Source organism: Tachysurus vachellii, chromosome 9, assembly GCF_030014155.1.
Source record: "Tachysurus vachellii isolate PV-2020 chromosome 9, HZAU_Pvac_v1, whole genome shotgun sequence".
Lineage (NCBI taxonomy): Eukaryota > Metazoa > Chordata > Actinopteri > Siluriformes > Bagridae > Tachysurus > Tachysurus vachellii.
In genome coordinates, this window is record NC_083468.1 from 22,042,563 (window position 1) to 22,066,976 (window position 24,414).

Below are 24,414 nucleotides of genomic sequence, written 5' to 3' on the forward strand. Positions count from 1 at the left end.
ACACACACACAACACACACACATGCCTTTAGGCTCTGAATGAGCAGGTATTGTTTTCTGGCCTAGCCGAAAGCTGATCCTCTTACTCCGGCTCCTATCAGCGTTACACACAGAGGGCAGTAGAAGCCTGGTGTGACCCGATGGCCTGTTCTGAGAGCAGCACAAAACACAATGCTCACTGTATACTTCTGTCACACACATCTGTTCCCAGGTCAGTGGAGATGGCAGAACAGTCTTTACTTTATCAGATTGGCTCTCCAACAGGTGAATGGCTCATTCTCTAATTTTCTCTCTCTCTCTCTCTCTCTCTCTCTCTCTCTCTCTCTCTCTCTCTCTCTCTCTCTCTCTCTTTCACACACATACAGACAAACACACTCCTGCATATCTAACTGCACCAGACAGGCTATGGGAGCCAGGTTGTTTGTATCTAAGTAATTTTTAACCTGGTGTTTGGGGTCAGGATTGACCTCTAGAACCCACTTTTGGATTTTCATTTCTTTGAAGCTCAGACAGATTGATGTTTGGAATTACTATCCTTCCTTCTGCACATAAACAAGGTAATACTCAATATCTGCTTTCACTTCTTATTACCTAATAATTATCTGTCACTGCATGTACGGTAGTAATAAGAGTCGATCGATTGCGGACCTTTTTTCCAACACATTCTCCCAATCCAAATTCAGAAAAAGTGTTCTGACTTTCAAGAGGATTTTGCTATGACTACAGCATTGTTTTCATTACACTTGTCTCTCATGATTTAAAGCTAAAATTTCCTTGATTATTCAGGTTGACCAGTCTCTGTATCTTGTTTGCTCATCAACTTAAACCTGCATGCATTTTTTTTTTTCATCTTGGCCTCAGTCTTTAATCTTTGCTCAGATACTGTTTTGATTTGAAAGCATTGAAAATGAAATCCCACTTGATTGCCGACAAGGTTTTGCTTATTAGTGGAATTCTGATATTTTTCTGTGTGCAGTTTGCAGCAGTTGGAGGTATTGCGGTAGCAGCAGTCATATGGGTGTACGTGTGTGTACGTGTGTGTACGTGTGTGAGTCATAAATGTGCATTTGGGCCCTGAGGCCATGCCCCAGACTCTCCATCTGTTTCAATTAAGGAGAGTGCAGGACGCATGGCACAAACTGCCTGGCTTAAATGTCACTGCCACACCATGAGGGCTTTAAGACTGTAACAAACATCACAACACAACTAAAGAACTCAGCATATACAGTACATGAACATCAAGTCTCTGTTATGTTAGCTGATACTGCTATTGATGCCAACAGGTAAACACAAACGATCTCTATGATTACAGACCAACTATTGGTTAGGATTAATTAGCTCTGGGCTTCAGAAGCGGAAAATTTTCTCAACCGTATTTTCTCATGCCGCGCTAATCTCATTTTCTAATAGGGTTAACCTGGGAGCTGTTAAATATTTGCTTTTGCTTCTTGGTTAATATGTAAGTGAAAATGCAGCTAGAAAGAATGGATTAATCATGATACGCTATCAAACAGTGACCAGCTTAACACCTGAAGCTGCTTAAAAAAAGCTTTAATATTTGGGAAAATATTAGCTTTAATATTTGGGAAAATAAAAGATGACAGATAGACAGATACGTAAAGACTCATGTATTAAAAAGTTCTCTGACTGAAACAAACTGACTGATCATACTGTATGACACAAGAACCTGCTCTTTGATTTTATTGTATTTTCTCATCAGTTAATAAAACAAAAAAATTATTATGTAATTATATTATATAATTAAAACAAAAAAAGACTAGTCACCCTCTCAGTACAACAACAGGGACTTTTTTTATTCTAATGGTAATTGATTATTGGGCCACATATTCTGAATAAACAGTTGATTTCATTTCACTTTCAGTTCACACTCTTGAACAGACTTTATTATAAACCAGACAGGTTGCAGTGAGTCTGAGACCTGCCTATCAACATGTCGTTTTATTATTAGCTGATTTGTGTTTTTTCTTTTTTTTTTTTTATACCACTGTTTGTTCTCTAAATCATCTTAAACATCTAAAACAGGATTCTTGTTCTTTGTCATTAAAACAGATCGGACACTGATACTATTTACAATAACGAGCACATTTACGACATCTACTACAGAGCCCACAGTTAGCTATGTTTCATTTGGCTGTTGCTTTACCGCTTGTATTTGCAGGTCATTTTCGCAAGACGTCTCTCGTTGTTTAAGTAACGCAGTCTGAATCTCAATGAGCCTGATGCAGCATGTTTATGAATCTAAGAGTGTTGAGATTGCAGTTGTGTCTAAAACACAAACATACTGCCCCACACACACAAACACACACACAGACACACACACACACACTTTATTTTAACTTGGATCGTTAATGCTATCCGTCAGTGTTGTTGTGGGATTGGTAAATAATTGGACACAGTGCATCGCACTAGATGACTTTCTCGGCTATTTGGCTTCTTGATTAGCAGAATAATTGCATTCTTCACTTTAGACAGTAATAATCATAATAATCTCTCTCGTAAACATGATGTCATACTGTAACATACAGTATGCCTAGAGGAACCAGATATTTGCCAGCTCATTTACCCATTTCAGTAAATAATAAAAACGTATTTTGATGTATAAATTGTTCAAATCAGAACAATCAAATCTGAACAAATCAGCTACTTCCTTTAAGTTTGTAAAAGCAGTCGAGCTTTGAGGTCGTCAGATTTTTATCAGGCATTCAGATTGTATGCGCTGTGACCTCCAGATAAAAAAAAAAAAAAAAAAAACACACTCAACACACTCAAACTCACTGGTTTCATTTCAGAAAGTGGTGGCTCTAGGTTCATGAATATGACCTGCTACAGATTTTACTCTCCAACTGGGAAATGACCATTTCAAGGCTCTTGGGTTGAAATTTAACCTGAGCTATGGATTGTGGAAAGACATTCTTCTGTTTGCCGGTTTTTCTCCCCTTTGCTCTATTTGTCTCTGTGTCCATCAGCCCTTTATTCCCATGGGAATTTCACGGGTACAGGATCTTCACACTGCATACTGAAAACCTTTCCTTCAGTTATAAGACTTACAGAAAGACTGTACAGTGATGTTTGTCATGTTTAATAACTGTACTGGTCCAATCATTTACATGAAGTTTAATCTTGATTGCTAGAACAAATGAGTCTGGCCTTTCGTTCATGACTAATTAGGCTCGAATGAGACTGTTGTCAGGACTTTTGCTTGGACATTCTATGCCGGAGCATTATGGAGCATTCCGGCAGTGTGTTTTGTGCAGTGTTGTGCTAGCTACTAAGAAATAGTATAGTTATAGTTACTAGTTACTTCATTCAAAAAATAACTCAATTACTTTGTTGATTACTTACGCCAAAAAGTGTTACTGTTAAAAGTAACTTTGTTCCCATTAATGCCGTTTTATGCGTTATGGTCTATACAAACACAAATTTTGTATTTGTGTGTTTGTTGATCTGTCCCTGGCTAACAGTCTGGATAAAATCTAGTCGTTGTTGTTTGGCTGGAGGGGCTTAACTCACTTCGAGTGTGTCCACCAACACCGGGTTAGCTTCTAGCTTCGTCGAGGCATGTAGTTTCTACCTCCAGATTGGAGTTGCTGTTTATCGCAGTAGATAGGCCCTTTGAACCAGAAAGACACAGCTTACATTTGACTAAAAGGTTTTTGTCTTTATGCTCAACTAAAGTAAATATTGAGCATATTTCCACTTTGAGAAACTCGTCTTGCTCTCGCCTTGACTTGCCATTACTGTCGCACATACTTGAATAAACGGAAACACGACCACAGTGTGGCGTCTTCGTGTTTACAGGTTGGCATCCACCAATCCTACAATGCGTCGCTGCTGTAAACAGGTTAGTCTGTAGGCTACACTTCAGCCAAAATGAATTCATTTAAAAAAGTAACGGATAACGCACCACATGGTAACGGTAACAGAGTTACTTTATTTAAAAAGTAATGCGTTAGAGTATTAGTTACTGTCAAAAGTAACTGTGTTATAGTAACGCGCTACTAGTAACACGTTATTGCCCAACACTGGTTTTGTGTCACTGTCAGGACTTTTGCTTGGACATTCCCTGTGGGAACGCCCCCTAATGTTCCGGCAGAGAATGTCCAAGCAAAAAAAACCTGACAACTGTATGTTGAGCGTTACGATTGAGTCTGATTATTGAACGATAGTAACTCCGAGACTGCCTTTGTGTTTGCAGTAATAGCTGCAGTTCATCTGTGGATTTGTTTGTGACAGTCTTTCTGAATTACAATCCGTTATATGCAGAGAAGGAAAGAGAAGTTCATTTTCATCTTCGGGTCACGCTACAGCCAACAACACCGGTTCAGCTCTGACACACTTCACCTGAACCATGAAAAACGACACGACTCCAGACATAGCAAACACAGCCTATCTGAGCTGAGGCTGTGAGAAAGCAATTTCATGCTTGCAGCTCTCTGCTATGACACATACATACAGAGTCAGTTAGTAAGCCGGGCTTGGTTCTGTTCTTTATTATGAAGACAGGAGACTATTATTGTTTTTCGCATCACTGTTATTTACTTTGGAGATTCCAGGATCGTAGGAGTGAAACCACATCCTAGTTTTACGATATGAAGCGTATTCATAATATTCTAGTACAGTAGCAACACAATACGGAACATTTTTTCGATATGGCACTGAAACAGAATGCCATTGTTTTGCATTCGTATCACAGTTTTATTGCATACTTAAATCAGATTGCTCAGGAACTTGATTAATTGACAGTAGTGACAATGGCCATTCAACACACTCCTTCTTATACGTGATCATTTCTATAGTAACAGATCATACGAAGAGACTTCATTTACAGCATTTAGCAGACTCCCTTTTCCAGAGCAACTTACATCTCATTTTATACAACTAAGCAGTTGAGGGTTAAGGGCCTTGCTCAGGGGCCCAACAGTGGCAGCTTGGTGGACCTGGGATTCGAACTCACAACCATTCAATTGGCAGCCCAATACCTTAACTACAGAGCTATCATATCCCCACATTGTATAGTGTGTACACACATAATGTAAGACAAAATAACTAACATAAAGAAAAGTGATAAGACAGACTACACTGAATGAGCACTGTATTAGAAATGGGGTGTACTAATACTAAATAAATAGGGCTGATCTTTGCTTTTTTTGCAAATTCTGGTCCACATTGACATGATTGCATTACATAATTCCTGCAGGTTTTTCAGGTGTACTTTCGAACACGTTTCACGTTCTACCCCGTCCCAACTGTACTCAGATCCGGTTACTGGCAAGACCATAAAGATCACTGAACTCATTATAAGATGGTAAATTGTAGCAATGAAGTAATGAATTGGATAGACAGGAACAGTACACAAATAGTCTGTGGCATTCAAGTGATGATTGATTGGTATTAATGACCCATAATGTGCCAAGAGAAATTCCCCACACAATTACAGCACCTTCAACAGCCTGAACCGGTGACACAAGGCAAGTTGGGTCTATGGGTTGATGCTGTTGGTGCTAAATTCTGACTGTACTTCAGCAGTTATGACGATTCATTAGACCATGCTATGCTTTTTCCAGTCAGCCTGTGATTAACTGAGTTACTGTCTTTTATGTCAGCTCGAACCAGGCTGGGGATTCTTTATTGACTTTTCTCATAAACAATGTGTTTTCTCTCCATAGAATTGCCACTTGAATAGTTATTCTTTATTACACCATTTTAAGGAAATTCTAGAGACTTTTGTGCACAATGTAAATGTTACTCAAATCTGCTGCCTCATATCTGCATGATTTTATGGTTTTATCACTGCTGCCATGTGATTTGTGACTTAGATAACTGCATGAATGTTCAATCGATCCTAATAAACTTCTCAGTTTGTGCATATCAATTTATAATACATGAAAAGTTTTCATTGATGATAAATCACTGTGGTTTAAGAGAGGGGAAAAAAGCACCAAGGGGTGTTGTTGTATAAAAATAAGCAACGTTTTGCTGGGATTTACACCATTTTCTAATTATCAGGACAAAATGTGTTAAGGAAGCAACTCGCTTTGGTCAGCTTGTTCATGATCTGATTTTGTGCTTTATTATGAAGTCTATTAACTTATGGCTAAAATGGGGTGAAGTGAGGATTTAATAATATCGCTCAAGAACTCTGAATAAACTTTGGAATCCAGGGATCTCTCCCACCAAGTATGGCAGAAAGTCAGAAGCTCTAAACACTGGTATGAGTTAAGCTGTGGCCTAGTTTCTCAAGGGAGAGAAGTTATAGTAGTTATCCGTTTCCCTTTTTCCTGACACCAGACACTTTTGGCTTATTTCACGTCGCACAGGCAGGTGGATGTACAGCAAGTGCGACCGCCTCCATTAATAATAAAGGCTGACTATTTGACTAAAAAGTTGTTATTAAAGAATCCACTTCCTGTAAAATGCCAACATCTAGTGCAGAAATTAGTTTGACAGACAAGCTTTTTTTTTCTCAATACCATATAAATCCCAAAACGCAATAAATTTAAGCACACATGCTGTAAACACTAGTAAAGCGTGTGTAAAAATGGGACAATAATGACAAACTAAGAGAGATGAAATGTTCTCAGTACCTTTTCACCTGACATCTGAGTCCCTGATGAACACTTGTGTAGATAACGCCACTCTCCTGACAGGCTAGCTCAACCGGAGCTGTCTGTCCAGACAAACGGAAATTGCGGCTTTTCCAAAGCAGCTGAGAGATGCACGATTTTTTTCCCCCCACATCTGACAGCTGCTTCTGAATGAAATGGCATTTCAAAGCTAAATCAACATCTGTGTGATGATGGAATGTCAGCATATGAAAAAAAAAAAAAGTAGATTGACTTCTTTGTACCGCAGCATGAAATAATTTCAAAGAATTGTTTTAGTTTGATTGAACGTTCAGTATGAGCTTTAGATTGACTTTTGTGTCGATTTGTTATTAAAGCAGCATCGCTTACATCCCGTTCTCATTCTTTATCCTTACAGCTACATCCTAGTCTGTAATGTTAAATCGTTGATCGTTTTGAATAATCATTTTATTTGAGTGAATTTAGAAAAGCTACCTAGTGAAATTAGATAAGAGACGTATTTGTAAGCACGGGGAATCCTACATCTTAGCTTTTAATAGTCGGATTCATTCGAATAATGAAGGACAGATAGCTTTTCCGAATCAGAAACACGCATTTGTAAATAATGACAAGTGCAAGAAAAATTCAAATAAAAATTAAAAGCTCGCAAAAATATCTCACTGACACCAAATGGAGCCGCCTCAGGAAAAATAGCCTACTGGACATTTCATTCACCTGAAATCTCAATAGGGTTAAAATTAGTCGCAAACATAATGTACGTAAGAAAGTGTGCAAAGCTAGTTAACTAGTAAAGTGAAGTATAACCAAAAATGAGCATAAATTCCGGTAAAGGAAAAGACTGATCGTTATTCTAAGAAATATGAGGTGATGTTTCTTAGAATAACGATCAGTCTTTTCCTTTACCGGAATTTATGCTCATTTTTGGTTATACTTCACTTTACTAGTTAATTAGCTTTTTTTACCCCTAATTTTAACCCTATTGAGATTTCAGGTGAATGAAATGTCCAGTAGGCTAGCAGATAATTCTATGTTTTGATTTCGGAATTGTATGAATTGTTCATTCATGCAGTCTGTGATATCAGATTTCCAGTCTAAGGTTAAAAAAAGCAAACTTTTAGCATGACCACCAATGAATAGTGCTAACTAGTCAACTTTTATAGCTTGTATAACCATGCTACATTTTAATTCCCAACTTATTTGTAAGAATTGCGTTATTTAGTTGAGTATCCAGAGTGTATTTGTTGCAGAGAATTTGTTGCTGGATTAATCTGAGAGGCAGGATTGAGTCATGCAGCGAAAAGAGCTCTAAAGTTTTGTTTATCCCCTCAGCATTAACACACATCATTGTGAGCGCTGTATTGATCTGTGGCCTCGATAGCTCTGGTAGAAAAGCACTGGACTCCTCCAGAGAACAGGTTTTTTGTGTGGGGCGTCAGTGTCTTAGTTAAGATTCTCAGATTGTTACTGGAAGGTTTGAATCTTTGGTCTGTTATAGATGCTGTCGCTTAGCCTCCAGAGATGACATGTGTGCTGGGCTTGTGTCCTGATACGGTAGATGAATAAGTGTTTCACATTTTATTTATTTTATTAATATATTTGTATTTGCTATAAAAAAAAAAAAAAACAGCCAACAGTTAAAAAAAACAGTTTTAAACAGGACAGTATTAAACAGCATGTATGATAAAAAATTTACTGGATGAGTTAAATTTCAATAATTAGGGTATGTATTTTGTTGACAGCAAAGCTAGTTTTAAAATAACATCTAGTTAAATAAAGATGCATTTATAGCACTCCAATTTGAGTGTACAGAACAGAACTGCAGAGAGTCATACTTCAAGGTAATAATAAGACGCCTTTATTTTGTCACATATACATTTCAGCACAGTGAAATTCTTTCTTCACATATCCCAATTTTGGAGGTTGGGGTCTGAGCGCAGGGTCAGGCATCATACAGCGCCCCTGGACCAGTGAGTGTTAAGGGCCTTGTTCAAGGGCCCAACAATGGCAGCTTGGCAGTGTTGGGGTTTGAACTATTATCACCAACCCAGAGCCTTAACCACTTGAGCCACCACAGCAACGTAATAATTCAAATGTTCACTACCAGGTAAAAGGACCAACATGTCTCTAGTTTGTTTCTGCCTTGAAAAGCTATTTCTGCTTTTTATTTAGTTGTTCAAAATAAAGTCAAATTAGTACGGGCAACATTTTCAATGAATGATTCATTTATTGTTATTAAGTAATGGGAATAATAAATACAGGAAAAAGGAAGAAATATTAATTTGTATGTTTTTAATCAGTGCAATAAACAGATAATGAGCTCATAGGGGAAGTCGTGGCCTAATGATTAGAGAGTTTGACTCCTAACCCTAAGGTTGTGTGTTCGAGTCTCGGGCCGGCAATACCACGACTGAGGGGCCCTTGAGCTTGTGCATACATAATGACCGTGCAATATATAAAAGCACATTGTGCTGTCTACTTTTATCCTCAGTCTATAATGTCTTACACATTTACTCATTTGTAATTGTTGTGCTTCATTTATGTATCGTGTTATGTTCGACAGACTTTTATTTTGTAGACCGCATTGAGAGTTGTAGATCGTCTAAAAAAAAAGAAACTTTTCCCAGATTTCACTGATCGTTCGCTTTTGATCGATGAAGGCAATATAAGCAGTTTAAACAGTTTTCTTCTTCATGTAATCATGTAATCTCCACTCTGTACTTGTGTATCACTGGTTTTATTGCATGCTGGGTAATAGCCATCCTGAGGTGAATTGCCCTCTCACGGAGCATATATTCCATTACTTTTTATATTTCCTCATCTTGTCTACAAGCAGGGATCTGTCATGTGCTGATGAATCCATACGCTTTTGTCAGTATCACTGAAGAGTAGCGTAAATGTGTCTCATCACTGCTATTGCCCAGCGTACAGCTATCACCCTTTCTAGCAGAACCAGAGTGAAGCTGCAAAATAAATTTTGATCATGAGTGAATAGATCTCAATGCGAGCCTTTCTCAGAATTGCGAGAAGGCACTTCCTCGTGTGCAGCAGTAGAGCCAAACACCTGGCTCAGCTGTCAGTAGTAACCCTAGGCAAATGCAATGGCAATGTACTTAATTAGCTTAATTTCCATGGTCTCAAGTGCCAACTTTTACCCCACACCCTTGATCAGCTTGGTTAAGCTTTTGATCCGTCATAAGCACTTCCTTTTTCATTTCATTTTACAGGCTTGACATTTCCCTTGAATTTCTTCTCCACACTGAATGAAGAGAATACAGCAAATGTCTTATTCTAAACCTTTTTAAGAAACCGGAAGAAAAAAAAAACATATAATAACACAGAATAATAGAATAAGTGAGAGAGAGTGTGTGCCCTGTGATGGGTTGGCACTCCGTCCAGGGTGTACTGTATCCTGCCTCGATGCCCGATGATGTTTGAGATAGGCACAGGCTCCCTGTGACCAGAGGTAGTTCAGATAAGCGGTAGAAAATGAATGAATGAATGAATGAATGAATAGAATAAGTCACGTTTTTCTGTACATCTGTCAAGCGGTAGCCCTGTTCTTGAAGCTAGCTAAAGGGAAATCGCAGGTCTCTGTGTCAGCTTTTTAAATCCTCATTCTGTGCCTTTATTATTTAAAGCTTTGTACAATGCTATACAAGTATAAAATATATATATTTTAGTGATAATTATTTACTTTACTTTCCTTACTACCGCGTCCTAAATGTCCAAAATGCATGAGCTGTTTGTTAATATGGCTTCTCTAAATTGTCTGTAGTATGCAAATGTTTTTTTTTTTTTTTTTTTTTGAGAGATGGTCTACGATGTCTACGGTGCCTTCCCCCGAATCGAATCCCCTTGGATAAGCTCCAGGTTCCCTGTGTTCCTGTGGTACAGAGAATGGACGATTGGCTTTATTCACCTGACTAGAACCTACACCTACAGATATAGTGAGGTCATTTGGATTGATGTGTGTGGGCTGATAATACAAATTTGAACTGATACATAAACTGACACATGGATTTTATAAGAAATGTGCAGATAAACATACCTGAGGATGCGTTAATCACATAGGAAACCACAAGGCGATATAGATAGCGATATTTCGGCACCACCAGAGAATGAATAAAATCTGAGTCTTCAACACATATGGCCTGGCTGGCAGTGTGGAGTTATCCAGAAGGCTGAATAAGTTGATCAGGAGGGGATGCTGCCAATATCAAGAAACAAATTCATCTTTATCCAAACTTAGAAATAAATAGCACCATGTTAATTGTCCTGATCAAAGCATGGACATCTATGAATACATTCATGTACTGGCAACCAAGAGTCACGTGCTAACAGAATTCATCATACAGACAGGAGATGTGGAGAACGTGGACACACAGGAGCTACCGGAGAAGGGTAGCCCACCCAGCATAGGAAAATCTAACCAACAGCTGGATAAAGGCAGGGCTAGAGATGTTACTTATCATGTAGCCAGGGTTACTGTATTGGTTCAGTATGGTTAGTCACTATGCATGATTGACTTTTCAAAATGGCAAATAAATTGCACTTCTGTTTCCAAAATGTTTGTAACCTTCTCCCACTGGACTCACCCTAAAGCAAACTACACTAATGTGAACCATGAATCAACTGCATTTAACACCCTTTGGCTGTGTAAACATGTTAAACTAATAACGATGCTATCACAACTTGCATATTAGCTGCTATATAATACATGAATGCTATTAAAGGCACAGAAGAACTTGGCAGTGCTGCCCACAACTAAATGAACCAGGTGTCTGTTTTTGGCTGTATCCTTCCTACGGACAGTGCAGGAATAATAACCTTTTATGTAGCAAGTTGTTGAATGATCGTAACAGGACAGGAGGTAGAAGGTAGGATTATTGCTTTTATGATTCAAACCCCAAAAAATAAATTGCTGATAAAAATGAGGACTCAGGACACAAAGTTACAAGGGAGCTAGACTCACAAATGTCAGAGAACATGGACAGTGCCAAAGAAATGACCAAAGAAAAACAGACCGCTCTAGCCTCTATTTTTATTTAACTAAACTAACTAATAACAGATAAACCAAACTTGCTCACTACCCTTGGTTAGTTACACTACCCTAGTAACTAACGAAAAAATTACAATGGGTGGTACCGGGATGCACTTATTTCCAGGGATTTCAGAACAGCGTAACAGATATTGCGTCATCGGGTAGGCGTGGCCTATTTGATCATCTAACCCTAACCCTAACCCCTAACCCTAACCGTAGTTTTTGATCGTTTATTTGTTTTAGAAAATAGCTTAACTGTAAGATAATAAAGCATAATAGATATAAAATATAAAATCTACCTGTATGACTGTTTTGTCCTTCATTATCCATCGTAGGTATGCTCCTTTTTGAAAGAAGGCGTTTTTCCAAGACCTCCAGAAACACGCCCACTTTACGTCCTGGTAACGAAACCCCTGGAATTTAGTGAATGCCGGGTGGCACCAGCCCTGTTACCTAAGGTGTCTAAACAATCAAAAACTTGTACCTGGTGAAACGTAGGTGCACTTACCTGTTCTCAAACCATGTGAATTAACCATGTGAATGTGAACAGGAAGTGAGTAACAAGGACAACAAACTAACAAGGCCATAAAGCTAACAAGGACAAACCTCTTACAAGACTAACAGATTATAGGGGCTGCTTGTAAATAGTAGGCTGAACCCCATCTGGTTGGTTTCTTGTTTCTGTGAGGTCCATTTGTTCACCTAAAGCAGCGCATAGAGTACCAGAGACAACCGAGCAACACGCAAAAAAAATAAAATATAAAATGGGTAAAGGAACACATGCGAAGTCAACAAAGCTCACTTTTCCTGTATTTGTATTTGTAAGTGTAAGGAGATGCACTGACAGTAGAATTAATGTGTATGTTCTTGTGATCAGACATGGGCTGAAATTTGTAGGTCACTTTGTGGTGTGTGATCAGAGTGTGCATTTCACACCGAGAAAATTGGTTATGGCGCATATTGAGCAACAGTGTGGCAGCATGTGATTAACGTTTATGATTGTTTGTAACCTGCGGCCTCAATCATGGATTCATGCTTTTACCTGAGTGTGTGTTTGTGTGTGGTTTTGAGTGAGTGTGTGAGTATGTGTGTGTGTTTGTGTTTCCCAATTGTATTTATAATGTTGACTTGTAGAGGTCTTGATGGTGAATGATCATTCATAGATTGCCTGCTGTTTAAGCTTTTATCCACAGCTGGATACTGATTAAAAGGACATTATTATTATTTTTTTTCTGCATGGCTGAGTTTGGAATTTTTCCTGTCAAAAAAACAAAACAAAACAAAAACAAAAAAATTGTGGTCCCAGGAACCCATGTTTCTGTCTCAACAACTTCATAAACCTTGATAACTTTTGCTTTCCGTGTATGTTTTAAATTCTCTAAACTAGCCATTTGTATGCAGTTTGCTTTTCTTAATTTGCTATTCGTGTTTTTTTTTTTATATCTGTATTAAATATACGGGATATATCATAATACATATACTTGCTATGTTGACCTCTGCATCTCATTGCCATTAAAATACCAATGTGGTGGAAATGTCAACTGGCATAGGTGAGAATACTCAGTGCTCAGAAGGCCTGCCAAGGGCAGTGTGTAGGTCAGACAGGGGTATGGTATATAGTCAAATTATAGAGAAATGTAATTACAGCCAAATAGAGAAAAAATTCCTGAATTTCCAAAATGGTGAATGTATTAATTTCATTCATTCATTCATCTTCTACCGCTTATCCGAACTACCTCGGGTCACGGGGAGCCTGTGCCTATCTCAGGCGTCATCGGGCATCAAGGCAGGATACACCCTGGACGGAGTGCCAACCCATCACAGGGCACACACACACACTCATTCACTCACGCAATCACACACTAGGGACAATTTTCCAGAGATGCCAATCAACCTACCATGCATGTCTTTGGACCGGGGGAGGAAACCGGAGTACCCGGAGGAAACCCCCGAGGCACAGGGAGAACATGCAAACTCCACACACACAAGGTGGAGGCGGGAATCGAACCCCGACCCTGGAGGTGTGAGGCGAACGTGCTAACCATTGTATTAATTTCAGAATTAATTTTTCAAATGGCGTAAGGACCATGTGACCAGCATGTGACAAAAAAATAGGTGCTTCTGAGAAAATCATATACAGTTGTAGGGATGTAGGGAAAAATGTAGGGAATGATGTACAGAATGTAGGGAAAAAAACATGTTGTAATTAGGCACAATGTACAAACTGTAAAGAATGCCTTGTGATAATCTCCCCAAAATGGCTTCTACTCATCATGTCAAGTCAATGGTTGATCCCGAGATTGTTCAGGATGCTAACTAATAACACAAATCTTGTAGAAAAGACAAATCCTATGCTTTGTAATAAAAGCTCTTAGGATATTTTAATTATTGCTTGGGATATTTTAATTATTGTTTAATCTCACTTAGATCATGAGCGAACATTTTCACCATTACTTAATAGCTTTTTAATGGGCATATGTAAAACCCACAAATGGATACAGAGAACTGTTTATAGACTCTCAGTTTGGTTTAAAAAGCAAGTAGCTGATAAAGTAAAAATGACCCGGTGGGAATCAATAAAGCTGCATTTTTCTTTCCCCAGACTGACTGTCTAGGTTTTCTTTTCTCTCTGATAGGTGCAGAAGACTTTTAATAAAAAGTGACAGAACATCTGTCTACATGCAGATAAGCTACGTTATAAGCTAAGTTTCAAACTGCACCGAACATTCAGAGCAAGTCTTTGAATCAAATATGCGCACAAAGTAAAATGTGTAAAAGAAAGACAAATTTATGACAGAAGAAAAGAATAAGAAGAGAATAAGAACAGCGGAAAAGGACCGATAGTTCCTGCTTCTGTAGATCACAGGCTGAGCAGCAGAGGAGGGATAATCAGAGCTTTCTTCTGTACCCACAGGCTTGTCAACACACACACACACACACACACACACACACACACACACGCACACACAATCTAATCAGAGCTAAGGACACGCATCCCTCTTTTTCACCCTCACCTCAATTTTTTACTCTGTATGATCTGTCTCTCTCTTTCACTTGTCTTGCTCAACTCATTATTGCATCAGTGTTTTTGTTCTGATTTTATAAAGTATTTGTCCTCATTTGGTCTGATCTTGCTTGTTGCTGCCTGGCGCATGCCCTGGTTCCAGATGGGAGCTGTAATTCCTCTGCAGCGCAGAAAGACAGAGGGATCACTCTCAGGCTCTACTCATGCTGCTGCTACAGACTGTGCCGAGATCTGCTCAGTCTTATTGCACTGTGTAAACACACACGGGCAAAAACAACACACCAAACGCACACATGCCTGTGAGCTGCCCGACAGCATGCGCACAGAACGAGACGAGTGTTTACTTAGTGTATGGCTATTTGAATACCAAGTCTACCGTTTGTTTGAATACAGAAATCACCATTCAGATGTGAGCGTGAGAAAATAAGGAAAAAGTAAAGCTGCAGTTCTTAATAACGTGATGCACAGAGCAGATCCTGCATGATGTTTTTATTCCTGCAGGCGGTAAGATACGAAGCTCTCAGATGATGCATTTCCAGCGACATTAACTACAACTCCATTAAATATCTCAGGCTTCAGTGGACACAAATCAGGTTTATCTGGTCAGCAGATTTAGCTCACCAGTACATCAGAAGCTATGGTGCAGGATGGGATGTAAAATGTAACCGTACTGCTGTTTGTACCATGGAGCCAATTGGATGTTAAATATTTATTTTGAAGTTTTTGAAAAAAAGTTGCTTTGATTCATTTGTGTATCTTATGTACATCTGGAGGGGGGCACGGTGGCTTAGTGGTTAGCACGTTCTCCTCACACCTCCAGGGTCGGGGTTCGATTCCCGCCTCCACCTTGTGTGTGTGGAGTTTGCATGTTCTCCCCGTGCCTCGGGGGTTTCCTCCGGGTACTCCGGTTTCCTCCCCCGGTCCAAAGACATGCATGGTAGGTTGATTGGCATCTCTGGAAAATTGTCCTTAGTCTGTGATTGCGTGAGTGAATGAGAGTGTGTGTGTGCCCTGCGATGGGTTGGCACTCCGTCCAGGGTGTATCCTGCCTTGATGCCCAATGACGCCTGAGATAGGCACAGGCTCCCCGTGACCCGAGGTAGTTCGGATAAGCGGTAGAAGATGAATGAATGAATGAATGTACATCTGGAGGACCAAATGTGCACCCAATAGACGGCATGTCATGAGCCAAAGTATCCGTCTGTCAGGTGTTTAAGTCCAACTGTGAGACGTTTAGTCATTTCACGCACAAGGATGTTAAACAGACTGAAACGTTGACCGTTTATTCAAAAATATTGACTAATCTAGAAAATCCAGAGGTCTGATATGCAAAATAGACCATTCTATATGTTTGAAGGTTGCATAAGAGGTTTAAAATTCAAACACAAGATGTAACAGGAAAACCAGTTGAATAATTGTCTAGACCAGGGGTCGGCAACCCGCGGCTCCGGAGCTGCAAGTGGCTCTTTCATCCCTCTGCTGTGGCTCGCTGTAGATTTGGAAAATAAATATTTAATTTAATTTAATTTTATTTTAGTTAGTTAGTTTTTAAAAAAAAATGGAATTCTAAATTCTAAGATTACGATGCTCTTGTAACATTAAAATAAACCGTGTTTCATTTGTATGTTGCTCAAAATATGCGTCATAACCGCCGACTTGCGAAATCCGACACACAGATGCAGACGCATTTTTGGTTTGCTGCAGCCGGCAAGTTAAAATTTTGATGTCATGAATACGAAGAGGACTCAATTAGACATTGAACATTTTATTTAAAATTAACCTTCAACCCTGCGTCTTTTTTGTTAAGGTTAGTTCAAACTGTTCAAAATATTTTTGTTTGCTTGCAGAAATAAAATTTCGTTTACTCGGTAGCAGTTCATTCATTTCATAAATGCAACACACTACAGTTTTTTCTATACTTCCCATAAAGGTAAAAAACGACATATGCAGTGTTATCTTCATTTTAGATGTTAAAAGGGTTTCGTGGCTCCCTGTGTGTTTTTTCTATGGGAAACAGGTCCAAATGGCTCTTTGAGTGTTTAAGGTTTTAACGACCTTGGTCTAGAATATTACATAAGTATGTGGTTTAAGACAACACTAGTTTGTTCAGTCAGCAGACACAGTGACACATGTATACAGGATACACACTGCAAATCTTACATACACGTACAGTATACCTGTGCTTAGTTTTAAACAAGTCCATTTCAACCTATAGATCCACTAAATCCTAGACCAGGAATAAAGGCCTTAGTTAAAGTCAGTGGTACTGAGAGAGAGAAACAATATACATGTGCTGAATAGTGATTTGTTCTTAATGTCTTTCATATTTTACTATGCTGATGACAGGACTGTTTGAGTGATCTAATAACTGTAAAAAATCAGATAATAGTCTTAGTGCATGCAGTGTTTGGTTCAGTAGAAGTTTAATGTGCATGTAATGTTCATTGTGTTGTTTACATACACACACACACACACACGCACACTTGTTCACTTTCTGTCTCTCTCTCTCTCTCTCTCTCTCTCTCTCTCACACACACACACACACACACACACACACACGCGCACACACACACACGCGCACACCCTCTTCATTCTTTTTCTTCAGCTTGTTCACTTTCTGTTTGTCTCTCTCTCTCTCTCTCTCTCTCTCGCTCACACACACACACACACATATACACACACACACACCCTCTTCATTCTTTTTCTTCAGCTTGTTCACTTTCTGTTTGTCTCTCTCTCTCTCTCTCTCTCTCTCTCTCTCTCTCTCTCAAACACACACACACACACACACACACATATGCACACACACACACCCTCTTCATTCTTTTTCTTCAGCTTGTTCACTTTCAGTCTGTCTGTCTGTCTCTCTCTCTCTGTCTCTCTCTCTCCCTCTCTCTCTCTCTCACACACACACACACACACACACACAGCCTTTGTGTGCAGTGAAGTGCATCAGAGGTGCAGAGTTAAGCTCAGAGGCAGGCAGAGTTTAAAGCCTTATGCAGAGACATCAATTACCAGCAGAGCTGGTCTGCACAGCACAGACTGTATTAATGAGACTTACAGGCAGCTCCAGCAATCACTAGGCACTCACCAGGACCTCATTCTCCTCAATATGTTCCCACCCAAACCTCAGCTCACTGCTGCTTACTGCATGAAACGACCCTACTGCATGTATCAGGAGTCAGCAATTATACTTCAGCTCACAGAATTCTTGAACTCTTATTCTCTCTTTACTTATTCTTAATAACATTTTTTTAACAATGCACAATGGATGTATGAAACATATTACAGTTTAAGAGAAAATTGCCAAATGAACCCTGAGCTATGTTTACCTTGTATATACAGTATGTTTTATTGCAAGGTAATTTACCAGTTTTGAACTACTGACAACTCTCTCACTTTCACTCATTTTCTACCGCTTATCCGAACTACCTCGGGTCACGGGGAGCCTGTGCTCAGGCGTCATCGGGCGTCAAGGCAGGATACACCCTGGACAGAGTGCCAACCCATCGCAGGGCACACACACACACTCTCATTCACTCACGCAATCACACACTATGAACAATTTTCCAGAGATGCCAATCAACCTATCATGCATGTCTTTGGACCGGGGAGGAAACTGGAGTACCCGGAGGAAACCCCCGAGGCACGGGAGAACATGCAAACTCCACACACACAAGGTGGAGGCGGGAATCGAACCCAGATCCTGGAGGTGTGAGGCGAACGTGCTAACCACTAAGCCACCGTGCCCCCGGTCACCATACAAATACACTAATATGATTTTTTTTTCAATCAATGAGACAGTAATTCACTTCTATTTGCAAATGTACTCCAAGGTTGAAGCAACATTTTATTCCAGTGAACAGGGTTACAGTATGAAACTGCTTACACTGTGAAGGATACATGTAATCCTGCCTCTTTAAACTGGCTTACATAAGGCATCTCGGTGGTTCTGAATGGAAAAGCCTTTATTTTGCAAACATGCTGTCCAAAAAATGTTCTTTATCTTGGAACAGCATTCTGATTGGAATGCAGCGTTGGTCAGGATTAACCGATTCAATAAATAGTCAAGAGAGAAGCCAGGACCTGAAACACTTCTCTTTCACCTATCTCAGTCACACTTGAAGGGCTTGGATCAGAAAGGCTAACTGAAACTCCAGAAATCTGCTGTCTCATGCAATTAATTCTCAGTTCAGCTGGACCACAAGCTTTTATGGTTAATAAATGTTTGTCCTGCACATTGCTTTATCCGTGCACAAGTGCAAGTGGATGATAACCTGCAAATAGCGTTTGTTTGTTACGAATCAAAGCAGTGTTTAAAGCCAAGCCGATTGGCCCGGATCGTGCTGTTTCTATCTGCTTACGTGCACTTCTCTCCTCTTATCTCTTCCTGAACAAACAGAAACTAAATGAATGATGACCATCACTCAGACTACTCTGCTCCTTTGTCTCGGTGTTGTGTTCTGAATGAGGGTTACGTCTTAGGAGTGCTAATCAGAAGAAGTGTACTCTCCAGAACCGCCATAACCTTCCATGATGGTACCTGAGAGCAATCATGGCTAATGTAGACATCCTCAATTCAGTTCCATTCAATCAGGACTGAGAGAGGCGCTCTGTGTGCAGATCTTTAATTGATTCGAGAGGTGAGTCATGCCGTGGTTGGTCCAGCGGGAACAGATGGATTGGTGAGGATGGGAGAGATAGATTAAAATAGATTAGCTGAATGAGCCTGAATCCTGGGCATAGACCCCTGCACCACTATAGAGCCTCATTTAGATAATGCTCATGGGTCTGACCGAGATAGTGGCTATTAGCTGTGAAGCCAACCCAGTCCCTCAAACATCATTTTCAGTGAGGTGGAAAAAGGTCAATGTTTTTCAGCGTTCTGTGTAAAATGTATGGACAGCATCATGTTCTGTAATGGTTATGGAAGGTAAGAAATGAAATGCTTAAGTGTGAGAAGCTTCTTTAATCAATAAGCGACTTGAGTTATGCTGGCGTTGGCCCTCTGTGTGTCTTATTTTGCAGCCTATTGATCCTTATTGTGCAAGTATGTGTGAGTTTATCAAGATAAACCACTTCTATGCCATGACCTGAAGTTCTAACAAACTAAATGCAGTAATATTAGATAACAACTACAGGCAATGAGAACATTACTAGGAATGTATCACGAACGCAAAGTGTTCTAGTCACAATTACATTTTATTGCCTTATCACTAGCATTATCACTAATCCCAGCGTCACTGACGTAGCATAGTATCTTTTATATACCAAGACTGTTTATTATGTTTGCCTGTGGGGATTAAGGAAAGAACACCTATAACTTTATATGATATAAAATACCTAAACCGAAAAACGGTAAAGAAGACACTTAAGTTGTGTCTGAAAGAAGAAATTCTGTTCCTTAATACACAGTCTGTATACTATATTACTATAATAATAATAATAACAATAACAATAATAATAATAATAATAATAACAATAATAATACATTTAATAATAATAATATTAATTATTATTATTATTATTATTATTATTATTATTATTATTGTTATTATAATAACAATAATAATAATAATAATAATTATTATTATTATTATTATTATTATTATTATTGTACTTCTGTATAATTTGGTGTTTCTACATTGCTAAAGGTTGTAGGTGCTGTAAATAAGGACCATGACAGCACATCTAGAAGTGTTTTATTTATTGTATGCGCCAGATATTTGTCACTTTTTATCTATTCATACTTAAAGTCACGAGTTTCCCGTTTATAACAACTGTTTATAGTTGTAACCTTCGTCTCATGCCCAATTCCTCTGGAATTTAACGAGTCGCTAAACATAGAAAAAAGAAGGCACAATGTCATCCGTCATGAAGAAAAAAAAACTTTCTGACAGTTATAAAGGATCAACACTTGATATCTTACATAATTACTAAGTAAATGCCTTCTCACAGAATTTATGAATATAGCAGCACGTTTTTCTCTAGCCAGTTTATTGTTAGGCTTAGATGAGGTGGAATGTCTGCCATGCTCCTAAGTCTTTGTGAATTCGCTGTTACTATAGAAACAATAATGCATTAGAAGGAAGGGATTAATATAAGCTTGTGATATCAGTTCCAGTCACAGTGTATCTGCACTAGTGTCTGAGCTGCCATCTTAGAAAATTAATCAACACCAATTAGCTTCAAGACTTCAGCAGCACTGTGGTATAATCTGATTTATAGTTTCTATTATATACCAAGACCTTGTTTATCATTTATGTGTGTTTTGTTTTTCTTTTTTAATGATTAAGAAAACCCATAGGAAGGCGGGTGAAGCAGCAAATCATGTGCAGGTCGTCTGAGCCTGATTCGGAACGTGATCCTGCTTGTGTGAGAGCAGCGGTTGAAGAGGTAAACTGATCAGCTGGATTAATGAGCTCAGAGACTGCGCTCTCTACATCTTTTATAGGCCTCTCCTGGTCTGTTCAGTTCTAGCTGTCTAAATACTTAATGAACGCTCTGTAGGCCAAAGTCCACACTCAGGTTTTCCCTCCTGCACCTTACACTCTTACTTCCTTCCCTCAGGTAGCTGCTACAGCTGAGGAAGAGGAGGCATTGTGGCTGACCCTTTTACACGGTGGTGCGTGTGACTTTAATGAAAGGCTAATGCTTTAGCTCTCACAGGAAACATAAAAGAATAAAATAAACGAGGACGCTCTCGCTTCGTCGTTTGGGCATTTCTTGAAAGAGTGTTGCTATAGCAACCCATAAAATCATCGACAGAGCGTTTGTACGTAATGGGGATCCGACCGGCGTATGTGTAGTAAAGACACTCGTGTGTCTGTAGTAAACACAAACATGTATTGGAGTTTAGTAGTGGTCTAATTTCTGACATATGTCTGATTACACAGATCACACTGAAATCTTTATCTGCTTTTTTCTTGCCAACAGAAAGCCATAATTGTTGCTCAGGCTGCGCTGTGGCAATTAAGACAATGAGAAAAAAAGCCTTCATAACCACATACAGTATTACTATTACAGCAAATACACAATATTGATCATCCGGAGATATAGAATTCTGTGCTTTCTACCACCACACATGAATTTACACCTTGGATTTATTAATGAGAACGAATAAGACACAGTAGAAAAGTACTGTACTATGCACATTTATAGAGAATCTTTAGACTGGACTGATCTATTCCACCTTTAATATGACATAGAAATGAACAAAATTGAACTGGTTAGTATAGTATTGCGCTCGTATTCATGATGAACCTTGCGTTACAAAGTGTAGTTACACATACACAGTTTCTTTGTTTTGTTCTAAACCACTGTTATCTATCTACTTACTACCATACTCCCTGGTTTGTTGTTGATCCCGTCTGTGCCAGGTCACAGAAACTCTAGTCAACGACAAGTTGTGTTTTACTTAGTGTAAAGCTCTATTACTGCTTCTCTTTGCTCGTGCTCTGACTCTAACGATATCCTACTGTACAGCCTGTCAGAGTGACAATCAGAGCGAGACTTCCCAGCACAATAAACACAGGAGAAATCTTATTAATTATTTAATTGCTGTGTGTGTATGTGTGTGTGTGTGTGTAGAGTAATCGGTCTATGCTGATAAAAATGCCATATTATTTTCTTCACTTCTTAGTCTGTCAGATAAATGCCAGCTCTGGTGTTAGCGTTTTAATTTTTGTAAAACTAAAAAAAGCAGCAATTCATGTGTGAAATTCAAAAGGAAACCTATTAGAAAGACATTTTCACTGTCCACTGGTAACGTCAATATTCTACACGTGGCCGAATAAAATTGAGTAATTCAGAATGTGAGGTTGCTGACAGACAGTTGGAGGCTTGCTGTGGTTTCAGGGTTTTTTACTAACTTCTGGGTTGCAGTCTCAGCATAGACGTATCGACATGCCATAAAAGCGGCTGAAATGACTCCGTAACTTTGTTTTACTTTGTACATTGTGTATATGTTATGTATGTACTGTATAGATCCATTTATATATAGGAAGATAGAATTTACTAGCCACAATTTATTTCCCCTGTGAGATGATGTGAGCTTGATATCTGGGGTATGTTTGGCATAATGTCAGAACATATTTTGGCAGTAAACTCAAGATTTACTCTAGTGAGCTGAATAATCACTTTTGGACAGTGATACCGGAGACCTAGGGACATTTATAAGGCACAGATAAGGGAATGATTTATTTGACTATTCACAAACCTGACACTTCCGTTTGGAGGAATGAGCCTAATGGAACAGCATTAGTTAGCCATCAACTGTGTCAGCGTGTTACCTGTTATATTATTATATCGCTATATATTTGTATTGAGTAAAATGACATTAAAATCCTTGAATAGTGTGGTGGAAATTTCTAATCTAAAGATGTTCATAAGGCCTTGTCCTTCTATGCTTTTACCTTGTTTCTGTAGTGACCAGAGACTGACATTGTCATCGGTTGTTTTCTTAAGATTATGACAAGGGCAGTAGGGACCAGAGATGAGTTGTCAGGAATTAGGCATAAACAACGTCCAGTAAATCTTCTAGTAGGCCTTCTAGCAGACCTTGGCCCGGTCCAGATTAGCTATATCAGGAGATGAGCATGCAGTGATTTTGAGCCAATGATTGATGATGTTTTGCTTTTACATATCTTCTTTACTTGAGTTCTGTCTATAAAATCTTGATGTAATCAGTGATCGTGGCCCTTCATCTCTCATGCTATATGCCAGAGGTGGGAGTAAGTCACACATGTGCAAGTCACAAGTAAGTCTCAATTCATGAATGTCAAGTCAATGTCAAGTCGAGTCTTTTTTTAATATTTGTCTCAAGTCTCAAATTTGCGACTTAAGTCTGACTCGAGTCAAGTCATATGACTCGAGTCCCCCACCTCTTCTATATGTGGAGTGTTGGGTCCTGCTGCGCAGCTGAGCACAATAAATTGAGAAACCTTTTTTATTCTTTGCCCGTCCGTGTCTACCGGTGTGATACTTTATATTTTAAATCTCTCAAACCTCAGAACTTCTACGACAATAGTTATTCAACAACTAGTTCCCTACCTGTGTCTAAACTGGTGATGTATATTCCAGGCGCACTAATATTTGTCCTGCTTTTAACAGTCTTGAACGTCACATTCAGCACATTAGTCTGGTTTATCAGCTACCATGTTGTCTGTTTAATAGCTTTAGGCTACGAAAGAAAATGCTGGCTGTGAACAAGTTTGCTTTACTTGTCATTTGTGTTTATCCTCATGGAATTAACCTTCTGTGATTCTTTTGTTTCCTCTCACACACTTACAGTACCCGAACCTGTATAATATGCACATCATTCTGCACATCATAACAAATGTTCATGTAACAGCAATGCAAGTTGTTTATTAAACCTGTCTCTAAAACTTTTCTATCCCCCATCTTGCAGTATGATTTTTGTGAAGTAATTTGTAGTCTTGGACAGAAAGGATGTACGATATGGCCGAGCGATTTCCGCCTTATCGAATGTCTGCTGCATTACAAAATCCCTTTTCCATTAATCGGGAAAGCAAATTTGAAACGTTAGGTCTGCGGTTAAACACGACCGTACACTGTTTTACAATTTACTATGCAGTTCAGATTTGTTTTGCATTGTATAATGAAAGAAAATACACCCAAACACCCCAAATCCACAATCTCTTGAGAGGCAATTATGGAAAAGTGACTAGAAGTGGAATGAAAATCACAAAATGACTCAAATAGAGTAAGAGCATGTTTGAC

The 24,414-nt window shown here is 39.0% G+C and overlaps 1 protein-coding gene across 6 annotated transcripts in view; it reads left to right on the plus strand.

Moving 5' to 3' along the window:
• Positions 1–354: 354 nt before the first annotated feature.
• shank3a (SH3 and multiple ankyrin repeat domains 3a) overlaps positions 355–24,414 on the plus strand; it is a 242,946-nt gene continuing 218,886 nt past the window's right edge. For 4 of the 6 annotated variants that reach the window (XM_060878260.1, XM_060878263.1, XM_060878261.1 and 1 more), the window contains exon 1: positions 356–556. The gene's annotated coding sequence lies outside the window, so the exon portion shown is untranslated. Of the gene's footprint in view, positions 557–21,051; positions 21,070–24,414 lie in introns of those variants that run through there. The other 2 variants (XR_009649025.1, XM_060878262.1) reach the window with 2 other exon arrangements.